Source organism: Tachypleus tridentatus, chromosome 10 (assembly GCF_004210375.1).
Source record: "Tachypleus tridentatus isolate NWPU-2018 chromosome 10, ASM421037v1, whole genome shotgun sequence".
Lineage (NCBI taxonomy): Eukaryota > Metazoa > Arthropoda > Merostomata > Xiphosura > Limulidae > Tachypleus > Tachypleus tridentatus.
The window spans coordinates 175,442,235-175,456,349 of NC_134834.1; the positions used below are offsets into that span (position 1 = coordinate 175,442,235).

The 14,115-nt window shown below is 34.0% G+C and overlaps 1 pseudogene across 1 annotated transcript in view; it reads left to right on the top strand.

Annotated features, from left to right (window-relative positions):
* The window catches only part of LOC143230973 (nephrin-like), a 169,592-nt pseudogene that overhangs the window by 9,371 nt on the left and 146,106 nt on the right, over nt 1–14,115 (top strand). The gene's annotated exons all lie outside the window — the stretch shown is intronic.

The window sequence follows — 14,115 nt, forward strand, 5'->3', positions numbered from 1 at the left end:
GTGACGGGGGAGATTCAAACCCGCGACCCTCGGATTACGAGTTGAGTGCCTTAACAACCTGGTTATGCCAGGCCAAGCCACTAGGAAATCTTAAGATATAACATTAGAGTTTATCACATTCTGTAGTCTCTCATCTAATTATTATCATTAATAAATGTACTCGCTCATTTTGTTTTAGTGCAAAACTCCACTGTGGGATATCTGCATAGTTCTCACTGAAGGGTCCAAACTACCAATTTTAGAGTTATAAAACCTCAATTCTATATTTGAGCCATTGGAGGGAACGAGGTCAAAAATGGCTAAATTGTGAATAATACTAAAAGCGTTCATTATTGTGCTCTACGTAGAATAACAAATTTTGATAGCAGTATCCATATCTAGTCAGAGTACTTTAGACATTTTGTTGATATTTTATGAGACCTTAAAAAATCTGTTTACGAAACTTTTTCGTTTTAGGTGGCCAATCATTCTATATTTGAGCCATTGGAGGGAACGAGGTCAAAAATGGCTAAATTGTGAATAATACTAAAAGCGTTCATTATTGTGCTCTACGTAGAATAACAAATTTTGATAGCAGTATCCATATCTAGTCAGAGTACTTTAGACATTTTGTTGATATTTTATGAGACCTTAAAAAATCTGTTTACCAAACTTTTCGTTTTAGGTGGCCAATCATCTATTCATCTGAAATGAGTTGGTGCTGTTGATAATTTACACTATATATATATATGTATAGACTGGAGTGAACTATATTAAAATTATTTTAAGCTACAAATCATTAGTTCACATCAACCATAGCTGATATAAACGTGTTGTGGATTTGCTTGTTTGAAGTTAAGCACTAAGCTGCACAATAGGCTATCCGTGCTCTGCACACCATGGGTATCCAAACCCGGTTTATAGCGGTCTAAATTCGCAGCACACTGCTCTGCCACTGGCGGGGGGGGTGGACGTGCTGCTGTAGTATGACATCAATTAGAAATACATTTAAAATTGTTTGGTATTCGTAAGTAGTGTGATACTACTGAATACTAATCGCTTTTGCAAAAATTAATACACTCAACTCATAAAGATATTCTCAGGTCACAGACTTAGTGGGCCCGGCATGGCCAAGCGCGTAAGGCGTGCGACTTGTAATCCGAGGGTCGCGGGTTCGCGCCCGCGTCGCGCTAAACATGCTCGCCCTCCCAGCCGTAGGGGTGTATAATGTGACGGTCAATCCCACTATTCGTTGGTAAAAGAGTAGCCCAAGAGTTGGCGGTGGGTGGTGATGACTAGCTGCCTTCCCTCTAGTCTTACACTGCTAAATTAGGGACGGCTAGCACAGATAGCCCTCGAGTAGCTTTGTGCGAAATTCCAAAACAAACAAACAAACACAGACTTAATATTTCCATGATAAAGGAATATGGGTATACCATATACCAGGATCGTATAGAAATATACTTGCAACGTTGTAGGATACAAGTATTTAAAGATCAGTGGGAAGTGTTCCAGGCAACAGCATGCAATTTGTTTGGAAAAGTAACAAAAGTCATTTGTGCTCAAGTTGTTTCAATGATATATCAATTCAATAGTGGTATACCTCAAACATCTCGAGAATTAAACACATATTCATGGTATTCCATTAAAAATATTCCTCCCAAATCAGTATATGAAGAGTCAATGGATTTCTATTATATTATACTGTTGAAACTAGCGCTGAGAAACAGTTCTCTTTGTATGATAGATGGATTATTAAAAGCATGGATGGAGAAATGGCATGCATTGGAATAACAACGTTAAGATGGATTCATTTTGGAATGAAAAGTACGTTACAGGGCAATACTTAAAATGCGTGATGATGTATCTGATAGAGCACGGTTGGATGTGGCGACATGGACTGTCATCACATGGTGAGGTTCCAAATTCGTTTTTTAATAACATATTCCATCTATATGATGTTCCAAGATTGCTATTCATAATTAGTCGTACCATCTTATGAGATGTAGTATTGAAACGTTAGAATAACTATTTTTGTCTCAAAAGGTAAATCAGACCTACTGAGGTAGCTTTAAAAGTAATTCCATTGTCATTAAAAGAAATATGTTCGTATAATACATTTGCAAGAAATATACGATAAGTTGCTCTCAGAAGATATTTTTAAGACCATTTCATACGTGTTATTTTAAGCTATAATGAAATAACAATTGTATAACAATTTTCACCTTTAACAGTGTTTCTACCCCGTGACAATTTGTGCCCATTGCATATACAGTTTGGATCACTTTATAGAGGGTGAATGGATTCAGTACCTGGGGGAGGGAGTTATCGTCGCTTTTGGAAAGAGTCAACCGAAAGAATCAAATACAAAGGATATTATTGCTCTGTTGCTGGACATTAATGTTTGTGGAATTCTTGCATGAAGTGTACAGTTTCTGTTTGATTGGCGTGATCGTGCCTTGACTCACGTTACAAGTAAGATGTATAATGCATTACATAGTAAAGGCACGCATCACGCTGTCGCTTCTACAAAATACTTATTTTGTCTACACTTCAACTGCTATACGACCAGCACAGCAAGAAGTGCATGGGTAGCTCCAATATCAAGGGACGATGAAGTTCAGGTTAGCATTCGAACATCTACGTAGTCACCATACGAAAGCAACTTGAACTAATCAAATATGTATGCTATTGTTAAAAGTTGTATCAACACAGCTATTAAATAGAACAAAAGTTATACAGTATTCATTGTTGATGTTTGTTCATAAAATAAAAAGTACAGAAGCAAGTTTGCTACAGTTTTAAGGCGTTTCTTATCAGAAAATTAAACTCATATTTTTATACGCATGGTTTTGCTTATGAATGATTTAATTCATATTATGTTTCATAACGTATTTTTTTTACCAGTAATTTGTATATGTAATCAACAATGGTAGTTTTCACGTACTTCCTAACTCTAGTATACATTGTTAGTCTTAAAGTATTTTACCAAGAAATACTGGCGGTTGTCAATGTATTTCTCATCAGTAATCTACATGCTACTTTTCTAGCGTGATATTTATTATATTTTCTTTGTTAACTATTTTTCAGAGCAGCAGTTATAGAGAATAGAGAAACTGATTTAATAACAACAGTTCTCGAGAATTTGTTAAGTCATAGATTTAGATGTTATTGACGGAGAAAAAAAGGTAAATGTAAAATGATATAGATAGCCTCTAACTATAAAAAATGAAAGTTTCATCTTTCTTTTCCAATATTTCTTTATCTGTCTTCGTCAACATTGTAATATATCACCCCAAGGATATCTTAATGTGATGTTTGTATTACTTACAAAGAAAACTTAGAATTTACCTTTTCTTATTTCTGAATCTAAAATTATTTCTACTTCATAGAACGTAAAGTAAAATAAAGTAAAGCATGTAGAAGAATAAAACATTTGTTGAAAGTATTCTAACTGCTTAAACGTGTTAAGTTTTTTAAACCTTTAGATAACAGCCTGCAGTTGGGAGAGATGCGTCAGAGAACATCGTTCACAGGATATAATGACTGCAGTACAATGCTCCTTATTTCATTAAGATACCCTGGACTGCAGTTGGAATGTGTCGTGTCTCAAAGGTATGCATGACTTGCAGAGACCCCGAATAAGAATAACTTTATGTCTCCATAATTAATGAAAGGGCGTGGTCATTTCTCAGACAATTTCTCCTCTGTTAATACGGTGCAAATGATATACCATTTGTCGATTTTTAACAAAGCAAATTCCCTCATCTAATTTACCAGGCACAGTCTAATTAGATGCGATTAATACATCAGACTATTTAATGTTTACGATCCACAGTATGTTACACAATAATTACTTGTTCTTCAGGTTAGCGAAGTAGAACTTTACCTGTTAGGTTATTATTTACTATTTCATAAATAAAAACACGATATAAGCTAATGGGTTAAAAACAAACACTTGAGTAACACGACCATAATAAAGTTGATTTCATTTTTGGCCTAGTTTTTGTTATAATTTGCTTCGTGCAGATGGTATTAACATTTCTATGTCGCAAATGTAAAGTATCATATCCTGGCTTATGTACTTATTACCACTGTTAGTCCATAACAGTTGCGTGTTGCAATTTTTCTTCAATGTATATTCCAGGAATACAGTTTTGGTGGTTACTAGACCTACTTGAACACATTACATTCTTCGTGCTTTTATTGGCTGAATTTAAATGGTCATTCTTTAAGATTCCTAATAAAAACATTAATCATGCAATATTATACAAAAACAATTATTTGTTATTTTTTTCAAACAAACAAAATACATAAATATACATTAATAACTTCAAAGCTATTTGTTAAAAACATCCTTGAGTTTTTCTTCTATAGGGTAATGTATATAGAATATTTTCTCTATGCTTCTTTGGATTATAAATTATCGTTTGTTTATTTTAATTTCGCGAAAAGCCACACGAGGGCTATTTGTACTAGCCGTTCTTAATTTAGCAGTGTAAGGCTTGAGGGAAAGCAGCTAGTCATCAACACCTACTGCCAACCCTTAGGCTACTCTTTTACTAACGAATTGTGAGATTAACCGTTACAGTATAACGCCCCTACTGCTGAAAGGGCGAGCATGTTTGATGTGACTGGGATTCGAATCCGAGATCCACAGATTATGAGTCGAGCTCTCTAACCGTCTAGCCATGCCGGGAACGGATTATAAATTAGGTAGCGTACCTATCATCAGGGCCTTGAAGGTTCACGCAATGAAAACTCTTTCCTATATTCCTAAGTAAGACTGTGCCTTGCTTGCAAAGACGGTAACTACCGAAGGGTCTTACAGCACGAATGCACAGATGTGACAGTTTTACTAGTTTCTGCATTTTGGTTCTAGCATATAAAACGCAGAGAGTTTGTTATAAAGCATAACGTTAAAGTTGTTATAAAATGTTTCATTCTCTTACCAAAGGGTGTCAGGAAAGAAAACTCCGAAACCAATAAAATATTGAGAAATTATTTGTTATTTTCTTCTTTTCTCTAAAGAAACCAGAAAAAAATGCAATGTTCAGTTACAGTTATGTTTTTCACAGATTTGGTCAGGTTTTACTCGTCTCTGAACATATTAAAGTTTTATAAAATATTTATTATTTTATTGTATTTTGCTTCTGAAAATAAGCTTTAAGCCTATTTTTAGCTTTCTTGTCTAGAAATTCTTTTACAAAACCTTCTGTATTGCTCTAATCTAGTTAAATTGGTCAATAGTTAAACTGAAACGAACGGATAATTGTATTTAAGTATTTGAACATAACGGTAGGCCGAGAAGCACATTTGAAACTTTCTATAAGATTTAATTTTTGAACTATTTATACTGCTAAATGCATACTTAATAATCGTAACATAATAGTATTTCCAGTTTTATATTTAGCCGAAAAGAAAAGAGAAAAGAAGAAATAAACCATTCGTATTATGTTGTTTCAGTAGTAAGAGCTACCTTTTCACTAGATGATTTGTTAGAGACTTGGCGTGTTAATAGATACTTCATGTTATTGTAATTGTTTGACGACTAAGACAACATAAAGAAGAACTAATATATGCAACGTTAGATAGAGTTTTCAATACGTTGTGGGTTTCCTGGAAAATGTAAAATAAAATCATTCACTTTCGTAAGATATCAATATGAGGATAGTGAAAGATAACCAGTGTTTGGATAATAGATTATGATCAGTATGAGGGTACAAGAAGATATTTGTTTGAGAATAATGTAAATCAGTGTGAGAATAGCAGGAGATAATTAAGTTTAAGGGTAGAATGAGCTAATTAGAATGAGGATTGTGTAAATCATTATGAGAAAAGTAGGAGTTAATTATTAAGACAGTGAGAGGATAGTGTGAATCAATATTAAGATAGTTCGATATACTTAATTTTAAGGTAGAAGATGTGATGACAGCATGATCAGACTGTGTGAGTAAGATATAACCAATCTAAGACTAGAAGGAGATATCAACATGATGGTAGACAGTGTAAAGATAGTAAGCGCTACATAACAGTAAAAATTCATTCTATAACTTTATATGTATGCATACGTTCAGCTATCTCTTCCCATAGTTCTGGAGCTAGTACGATCAAACTTGTCAAAAGTTAAGGATGGTTTGGGGTTGTTCTTATCTATATGATATAACCCCACTCACTACGTGGTTAGAAGTTGGGCTAAATAGCTTTTACAATGTCATCCAGGCATTATGGGGATCTAATATTGAGTTTTCATGATTGCTAAACCCATATGCATCATCATATTTAATTGTCCTTCTGGAATTCCAGGCACCAAACCCTAAACTATGTTCATATCCCCATGCACAAGCTGGAGTGATAGATCTCTTTGTTAACCTGAAGATGCTCTAAGGAGGTCGAAACTTTGCTCTGTACTTTATTTTACTTAAAGTTTTACTACCCATATCAACCGTCTTTAGAATACATTTTTACTTCAAGTGGGTTTCTCGTCATCATGGGATCTTAACACATTTACCTAGGTACCTCGGCCTGTTGTTGTAGCACAGTTTTGTGGTGATAGATACAAGTATTTATTGGGTATAATATAGAAGAATAATGGGCGCATTGAAGGTCTCTGTGAATCATAAGGGGGATTCGAGTCTCTCAGTGAAACGGGGGTATTTTATGTTAGTGTTTACTGTTTGTTTGCTTTTTGAATTTTCGCGAAAAGCTACACGAAGCTCTCTTCGTTAGCTATCCCTAATAGTGGGATTGACTACCACACTGTAACGACCCCATGGCTGAAAGGGCTAGCATATTTGGTTGACAGAGATTCCAACCAGAGACCCTCAGATAACGAGTCGAGCAACGTAACCACCTGGCCATGACAGGTCATGTTGGTACTTATAGCAAGTGGTATATTTTGTAAGTATTCTGATTTTTATTCAAATGATCATATTGGAAATCTAAGTCATGAAGAAACATATTTTAGTGTTTTGATTAAATCGTAGTACTTGATATGCATCAATATGTAAAACAATATTTTGTTAGCGCTATCATATTGTGATCTCCAAATATATCTCGTGGATCTGTTTATTAGTTTGAAGTTAAGTATGAAGCTAGACAATGGGCTATCTGTGCTATGCCTATCATTTATGTGGGAAAATTATTATTGCAGTAAACATCATTAATATAAATTTCACCAATAAACTATTCGATATTAAAAATCTAAAGTATAAAAGTGAGCAATATCCAATCAGAATTTGAAAGTCATTGAACTGAAAGCAAGAAATTAGTTACCTTTACTAAAGTTTAACTTTATAGATGATGTCGAAGTGCAACATATTAAATTTAATTGAAAGTGAGAAAGTTAAGCGAAAGAAAAATCATTCTAGAACCTGTGTTTATTATTTTCTCTAGAAAAAGTATGACTCCAGGAAGTTTTAGTTTCAGTTTAGTGAACTTAAATTTAAAAAAAAATTCTTACCTAAAAATCGTATTTAATCTATTGCTCAATAAGCATGTTAACCACTTTCCCACTAGGCTCACCCAATAAAAAAGTGAATACAACAACAGCGGGAAGGACCCCAACATAAAGGCAGAATGAAACCTCTAAGAGGTTCAATCGCTCCTATAAAAACAGTATTCAGATGGTTACCACTCATGATTCTTCATTCTTTCTCACTGCAGCAAGAATGTGTTGGTCTTACACGTCTGTCACTATTTTCACTGTTTTTTCACTGCAGTAAGAAAGGGTTGGTTTCAGTTCTTGCACTTTAGAAAACAGGGTAGGGATGGTTCAAGTACTTTTTTGAATATTGTATCTTGTTTCACATTGTATAAAAATGACGAGTGATCATTCAATATTGTGCTTTTTTGTTGTAAATAAAGAAGGGTTAGCCCAGTACTCGTTCATTGTTGTTCTCTATCTTCTCATTGTCGCAAGAAAGGATTTTTCTCAGGAGTTCTTCAGTATTGTTCCAATTTTGACAGTGGGTAGACTTTACCTTGTTGGTTTTTTACCATCCTGCAGTTACCTGACTCACAACGAAAATAAAATGGCACATCAGAGATTACACTTGACATAACAGCATTTAATTAATTAACACTACATGAAGCGTAATTAAATTAAAAATCGTTAACATTAAGCAAATATGATAATTAACTGAAATACTTACAGATTAACTACTATAATTATAGTTAAATAACATCAGACGGGTTAAGTTATTATAGTATAGAATGTATTGAAATGGATTGTAAAAACATGACTACCTTTATCCCTGCTAAAACAGATAATTTATTCGAGTGTGTTCTTGTTAAGCCACCCATACACTAGAATAAATTATCTGTATTTATATATTTATAAATATCCAGACAAGGAATAGATGGTGAGTTTGCAAAACTCACTGCTGACTGCAGAAGAAAAAGTCATCGATTGTCCTTATCTATAAAGACAATTTTTCAGGAGGAAGAAGGCGTTTAAACAACATCCTGTTCAGAACAGATCGTTCTTCTCGGATTACAGTTTTGTTGTTCTTAGCAGGGTGCTGTTCGAACTGAGATCCGATATCTCTATATTGTGACATATTTGTCAAGAAAAATCTTCAATATCTCACTAAGAGCTCTAAGAGTTATGACAGGCCCAGCCTTAGTTTTATATATCCGAATTAAGCGGCGAACGGAAAGCTATTGTTGTTTGTTTTAACATAAATTACCACACCTATGTCACTTTGAGGTTTCTCGGTGTTACTCACTTTAAGCGTGGGCCTGGCATGACCAAGCGCGTAAGGCGTGCGACTCGTAATCCGAGGGTCGCGGGTTCGCGCCCGCGTCGCGCCAAACATGCTCGCCCTGGGGGCGTTATAATGTTACGGTCAATCCCACTATTCGTTGGTAAAAGAGTAGCCCAAGAGTTGGAGGTGGGTGGTGATGACTAGCTGCCTTGCCTCTAGTCTTGCACTGCTAAATTAGGGACGGCTAGCACAGATAGCCCTTGAGTAGCTTTGTGCGAAATTCTAAAACAAACAAACAAACGTTAAGCGTTAAGAATGTCTCCTATATGGATGATCAATCAATAAAAACTTTACTTTCACGTGTAAGTAAACAAAGTTTATCACCAATAATTTGCCAATAACGTACAAGGCTTACAACACTAAAGTTTGAGCTTAGTTTCCTGTGCTGGGTACTGCATGAATCGCTTATTGCTCGGCTTTGTGCTCAGCATTAAATAATTAAATTTGATTTTCGGTGCTAACTTTTCAAAATGTAAGTTGTGATATTTCAAATTATTTTACGTCTTATGACGAGTGGGTATGAAACCAAAACATGAAAGTGAGATTGCGAAGATTCAATCATTATTTCTTACCAACAAACATCTGGTGAAGTTCTCAAAGCTAAAATCGAGTAGACGAATACTACGAAAGACTTTTAATTTGGGATAAAAAATCCTTTCTTAATAATTAAATGTAGTTTGTATGTAAGGTAACTGTAAATTATAAACCTGGGTTTATTGTGTCACAAAATAAGAAATATTCGCCTATAATTCTGTCGTTTCCTTAAACCTTATAAATATATAGAAATATAAATATATAGAAAGCCTTCGAGACACAATTGAAATTTTACATCTACTGCATATGACATTTTTTACGGAATAATAAATATTTATTATTTCATACAGAGCACGATGATTTAAGAATTAATGAAGTTCGATTTCGTTTTGAAGCGCAATTGATATGTGCGTGTGTTGAGGCTAAAGTTTATTAATTCAGCTATCAAGAAATACAAATACTCCGTCTTTGTGTATGTATAAATATATAGACTTTCAGTTAATTGAAGGAAATATCGTGAACTTTCAAGCGAACTTTGTAGGGAGCGCTCCTCTGTTGTTGTTTTTTGTTGTGAAGTCTGTATTAATGCCAGAAGTTCTCGTTATTACTCTCAATTTAATGATTGAATTGCGTTACTGTAAATATTTTGTGTTTGAACATGAAATTTTGTGTCAATGGCATTATCTCACTGAAAACCTACCATTTTTCAGGCCACTTTCTTTTCATCTGTTTGTTTACGTAAATGGTCCTCGTCGCAGGTCTCTTTCTAATAAAAAAAAACGTTTATATTTAAGGTGTTTCAATTAAGCATCTATTATTTTATCTGAAGGTAGAATGTATAAAGGGATTAGTGTTTAATATAATAAGTTTATTACAAGAAATTCTTCGGTATAAAGGTTCTGTCTTCAACACATTTCGCCAACACCATACGTATTACGGTTCACGAACGTGAAGTTACGTTAATCATAATTTTGAGCTTTGCTGTTATAAAGAGTATCGCACACGTCTTTAATGAATCTCCTGGGGGCTCGATAATTTTATACAGCCAAGAGGAGAGCATTTCAACGTTCTAGAATTATCTATTAGTCTATTAAATTGGAACATCACAACTCTTTCGAAATAAGAAAAGCGACAATGTAATAATAATAATAAAATCCACATTGATGAGCTATACAATGTAACAACTATGCGCAATAAGTTGTTAACCTGCAGTGACCAATGGTATTTATTGACTAGACCTAAAGACATGTTTGAACCTGTATTGACCCCCTTCCTCTCCTTTCATACATACATTATTATACGGCACCGGTAGCGACCGTTCCTAAATGAATTATTGATTTCACTTGATTAAATAGTATGGTTTGCGTGTAGACTAGCGTTGTTTGGGAGTGTCCCTTCAACAGTCGTTATGATTCATTAGTGAAATGGCAACCAATAGCGTGCTTCTTTCGTCAAGCGTCGTTTCTCATGGAAATCTTGAGCCGGTAAAAGTACTAAACTTTGATGTCACTGTTTTTGGATGTCAGTATGAGAACGTACTTTTCATGACTGAATATATGGGATAACATTAAGGTATGCTCATGTTTGATGAATATCTATGTCAAAAAAGCACGAAGCAGCAATCTGGTCAGTTCACACGATACTGCGTACATGTGTACATACATGTTGCACTTGACTGGATCCGAATTCGCACGATATTTTTTTATTATCAAATTCCTTCAAAAGTACAACAAATTAAAATTACCCATAATTTAGCTTTCGAGTTGTATACATAAAATTGAATGTTTGTTTTTCTTTTCAGCTTCACTAAACGCAAAGGACAAAGTTGAAATATTTCCTATTATAAGTTAGATTTCTTGTAATAATTATTGTTTTGAAAATATAAATTGAAACAAATATTTACAGTTAAAATTTTACCCTTATTTAACCGTTTTCTACTAATCGTTTAACCCTAACTTAATCGTCTCCTTCTAATCTTTTAACCTTAACTTATTCATCTTCGACTTATATTTAATCTTTATTTAGCAGTCTGCTACTATTCTTTTACATGCCACTTAGGCTTCTGTTACTAGTCTTTTAACCCTAACTTAGCCTTTTGCTACTAGTCTTTTCCGCACAGATACTTGAACTTAGTGTTACTCAGTGGTTATTGTGTCGGACTATGAGTCCATTATTAGATAACCGATTTGAACAGTTTTGATATTGGTGGTTTTGTATTTTAAAATATTCCTCAGTAAATGATGTTGCATACACTATGCCCCCCAGTGGCTCAGCGGTACGTCTGTGGATTTACAATACTAAAAATCGGGTTTCGATACCCGTGGTGGGCAGCGCACAGATAGCCCATTGTATAGCTTTGTGCTTAATTCAACAAGGATACACCACTGAATCACAGTGAATTTCTACCTTTGGGCTGTTTATTTTATTTATTAAATTATGTATGCTTTAGCTTATTTTAGTGTATTCTGTAAACATATGTAATAACGAAAATTAGAAATGTCGTAGTTATTTTGAACATGCCGTTTTAAGAAACTAAATCAGAGTTTAAACATTTAAAACCACCGAAGTGCTAGACGTTAGGTCCAGTTGGGAATTAATGGTTAACTTGCCGGTATGTGAAACGAAAGATCCTTGCTTTGTGTCCTTTGGGCTGAGGGTGCATTATAATAATAACAGTCAATCTTATTAAAATGATCCAAGAATTGACTGTGGGTGCTTTCGAGCAGCTGCTTTCTAACTTAGTTTTAGAAAACATGATTTGAAAACAAACTCGTTGAAAGTAAAAAAACCAATTAATCAAATGAAACAAAACAAACAAATAATTTGTGTAGTATATAAAAATCATACAAGCTCTTAACAAAGGAGGAAGAAAACTTGAATAGAAACGTATCTTTCCATCTAAACATAAACATTCCTTCTAAACTTACACATAGCTTGGAAGATAACTAACGTATGATGGTTTAAAGTTTGTTCTATTTCATTTGATTATTTACACGAGGCCTATCTGTCCATAAAGTAGCAGTGATAGAGAAGGTAGAAAATTAACACCATAAGCTGCTAGCTGTCGGGTCACTCTTTTATCAACGTATAGATTGAAGACAGCATTATAACTCTTCCAGGCCTGAAAGGATAAGCATTTTCGGTGGTGGGGATTCAAACCCGTGACCCACATATTGCGAAACATGGGCATTAACCAACAGGCCCTACAAAAGTGCGAACTATTAGATGCATTCTACCACTTAAAAGTTATTTTAGGTATCATAAAGTTCTGTGTAGAGAATCCAAGGCACGAAAATTAACTTATGAAATGAACCACAGCTTCTTTCAGCGACTAGTAAGTTAATCTAGTGAGATTATTTACAATGACAAAAAAATCGGCATACAATTTAACAATCTACCTTCTAAATTTACTTTTAATTTATACATCTATAACTAAGTATCAGCGATAGACAGCGGACCTATAGCGTTATAATTAGGGGTTCGTTTCCTTTCAGTAGACAGAGTGCATTATGTAGCTCTCTATAAAGAAACAAAACATATAAACTAATAACTAGAATAAACTCCTTATATGTAACAAAGAAAAGAAATAATATGTCAGAATCAATAGACTTGAAGAATGTTGAAGAACAAGAGAGTTCAATCTCATGTGATTTTACTGTGTTCCTTTTGAGCCTCAACAACGTTCTTACAACAACAAGGAGATGTGTATTAGCAAAGAGCACAAGAACGTACCATCTCCTTCCCGTACCACATGTTATTAGTGGTACAAGAGTGTATAAGTATGAAGAGTTTGGAGTGGTCTTCCTAAGTTACTTCCTCTGTAACAAATACCCATACTGTTATTACAAGTAACGACTGTGTACTACACTCTCTACATGCTCAGTCGTACATAATGTACTTCAAGATGGACGTTTAGTTATTGCCTAAGGACAAAAGTTTTCATCCAATTACTGATAGTAGTAGAACACTGCTTATAGAGAATATTTTTAGTTTCAAAAAGTTACTGAGGATAATTCAGAAAGCTATAATTGGAACGAATAAGCTATTTAGAACCTTTGTTTATGCTCTCGATCCAAGGCCCAAAGTATTATTCTTAAAAACATTAATGATATAATTACTTTAGTGAGTCGTTAAATATTGTTTATGTCTAGTTTATACTTTAAGAATATAAAGAAGGTTTACTTAGAAAACATATTAACTTTTAGTCTTTTACATGGAACATGATCTAAGTGTTTCTAATGTATTACGAAAATATATTCAAGCCTGCGATTGTAAGGTTAAATAATGAATCGTTTTCAACTATTCCTTACATTGAGTGTTGTGATGTTCAAATCTGAATGTACAAAAAATCCTTAAGCATATTTTAACTTCCTTTCACTGTCGACTAATCTACCATTTCTGGTATTTGTTTTTATCTTTTTGAACGTGTGATTGTAAAAAACAAACGATTTTGTGAATAAACCTAAACAAATTACTTGAAAAATGTGACGTTTAATCTACATCTTCTGACGTTAGATGTTGAAAGCAATTACATTCTCAGAATAGTTTAGAAGAAACAAAAACTCGATATTTAAGTCTATTTCTCTCGTCAGAAAATTCAAGACGGAGCCTGTAAAAAGAATAAAGATAGAAACTGTACAAAGAATTTTTGTATTATTTAACGCATTCGTTGTCATTTATATAAATCAAAAAACTGGAGTTACTATAAAAAATCCATTCTTAGGAAAATGTGATTAAATAAGTCTATGTTAAGTTAATCATTTCTTTACGGATGTAATCGGTATAACCTGGTGGTTATCGTGTTCGGACTGCGAATCAGATGGTTCATGCTTTA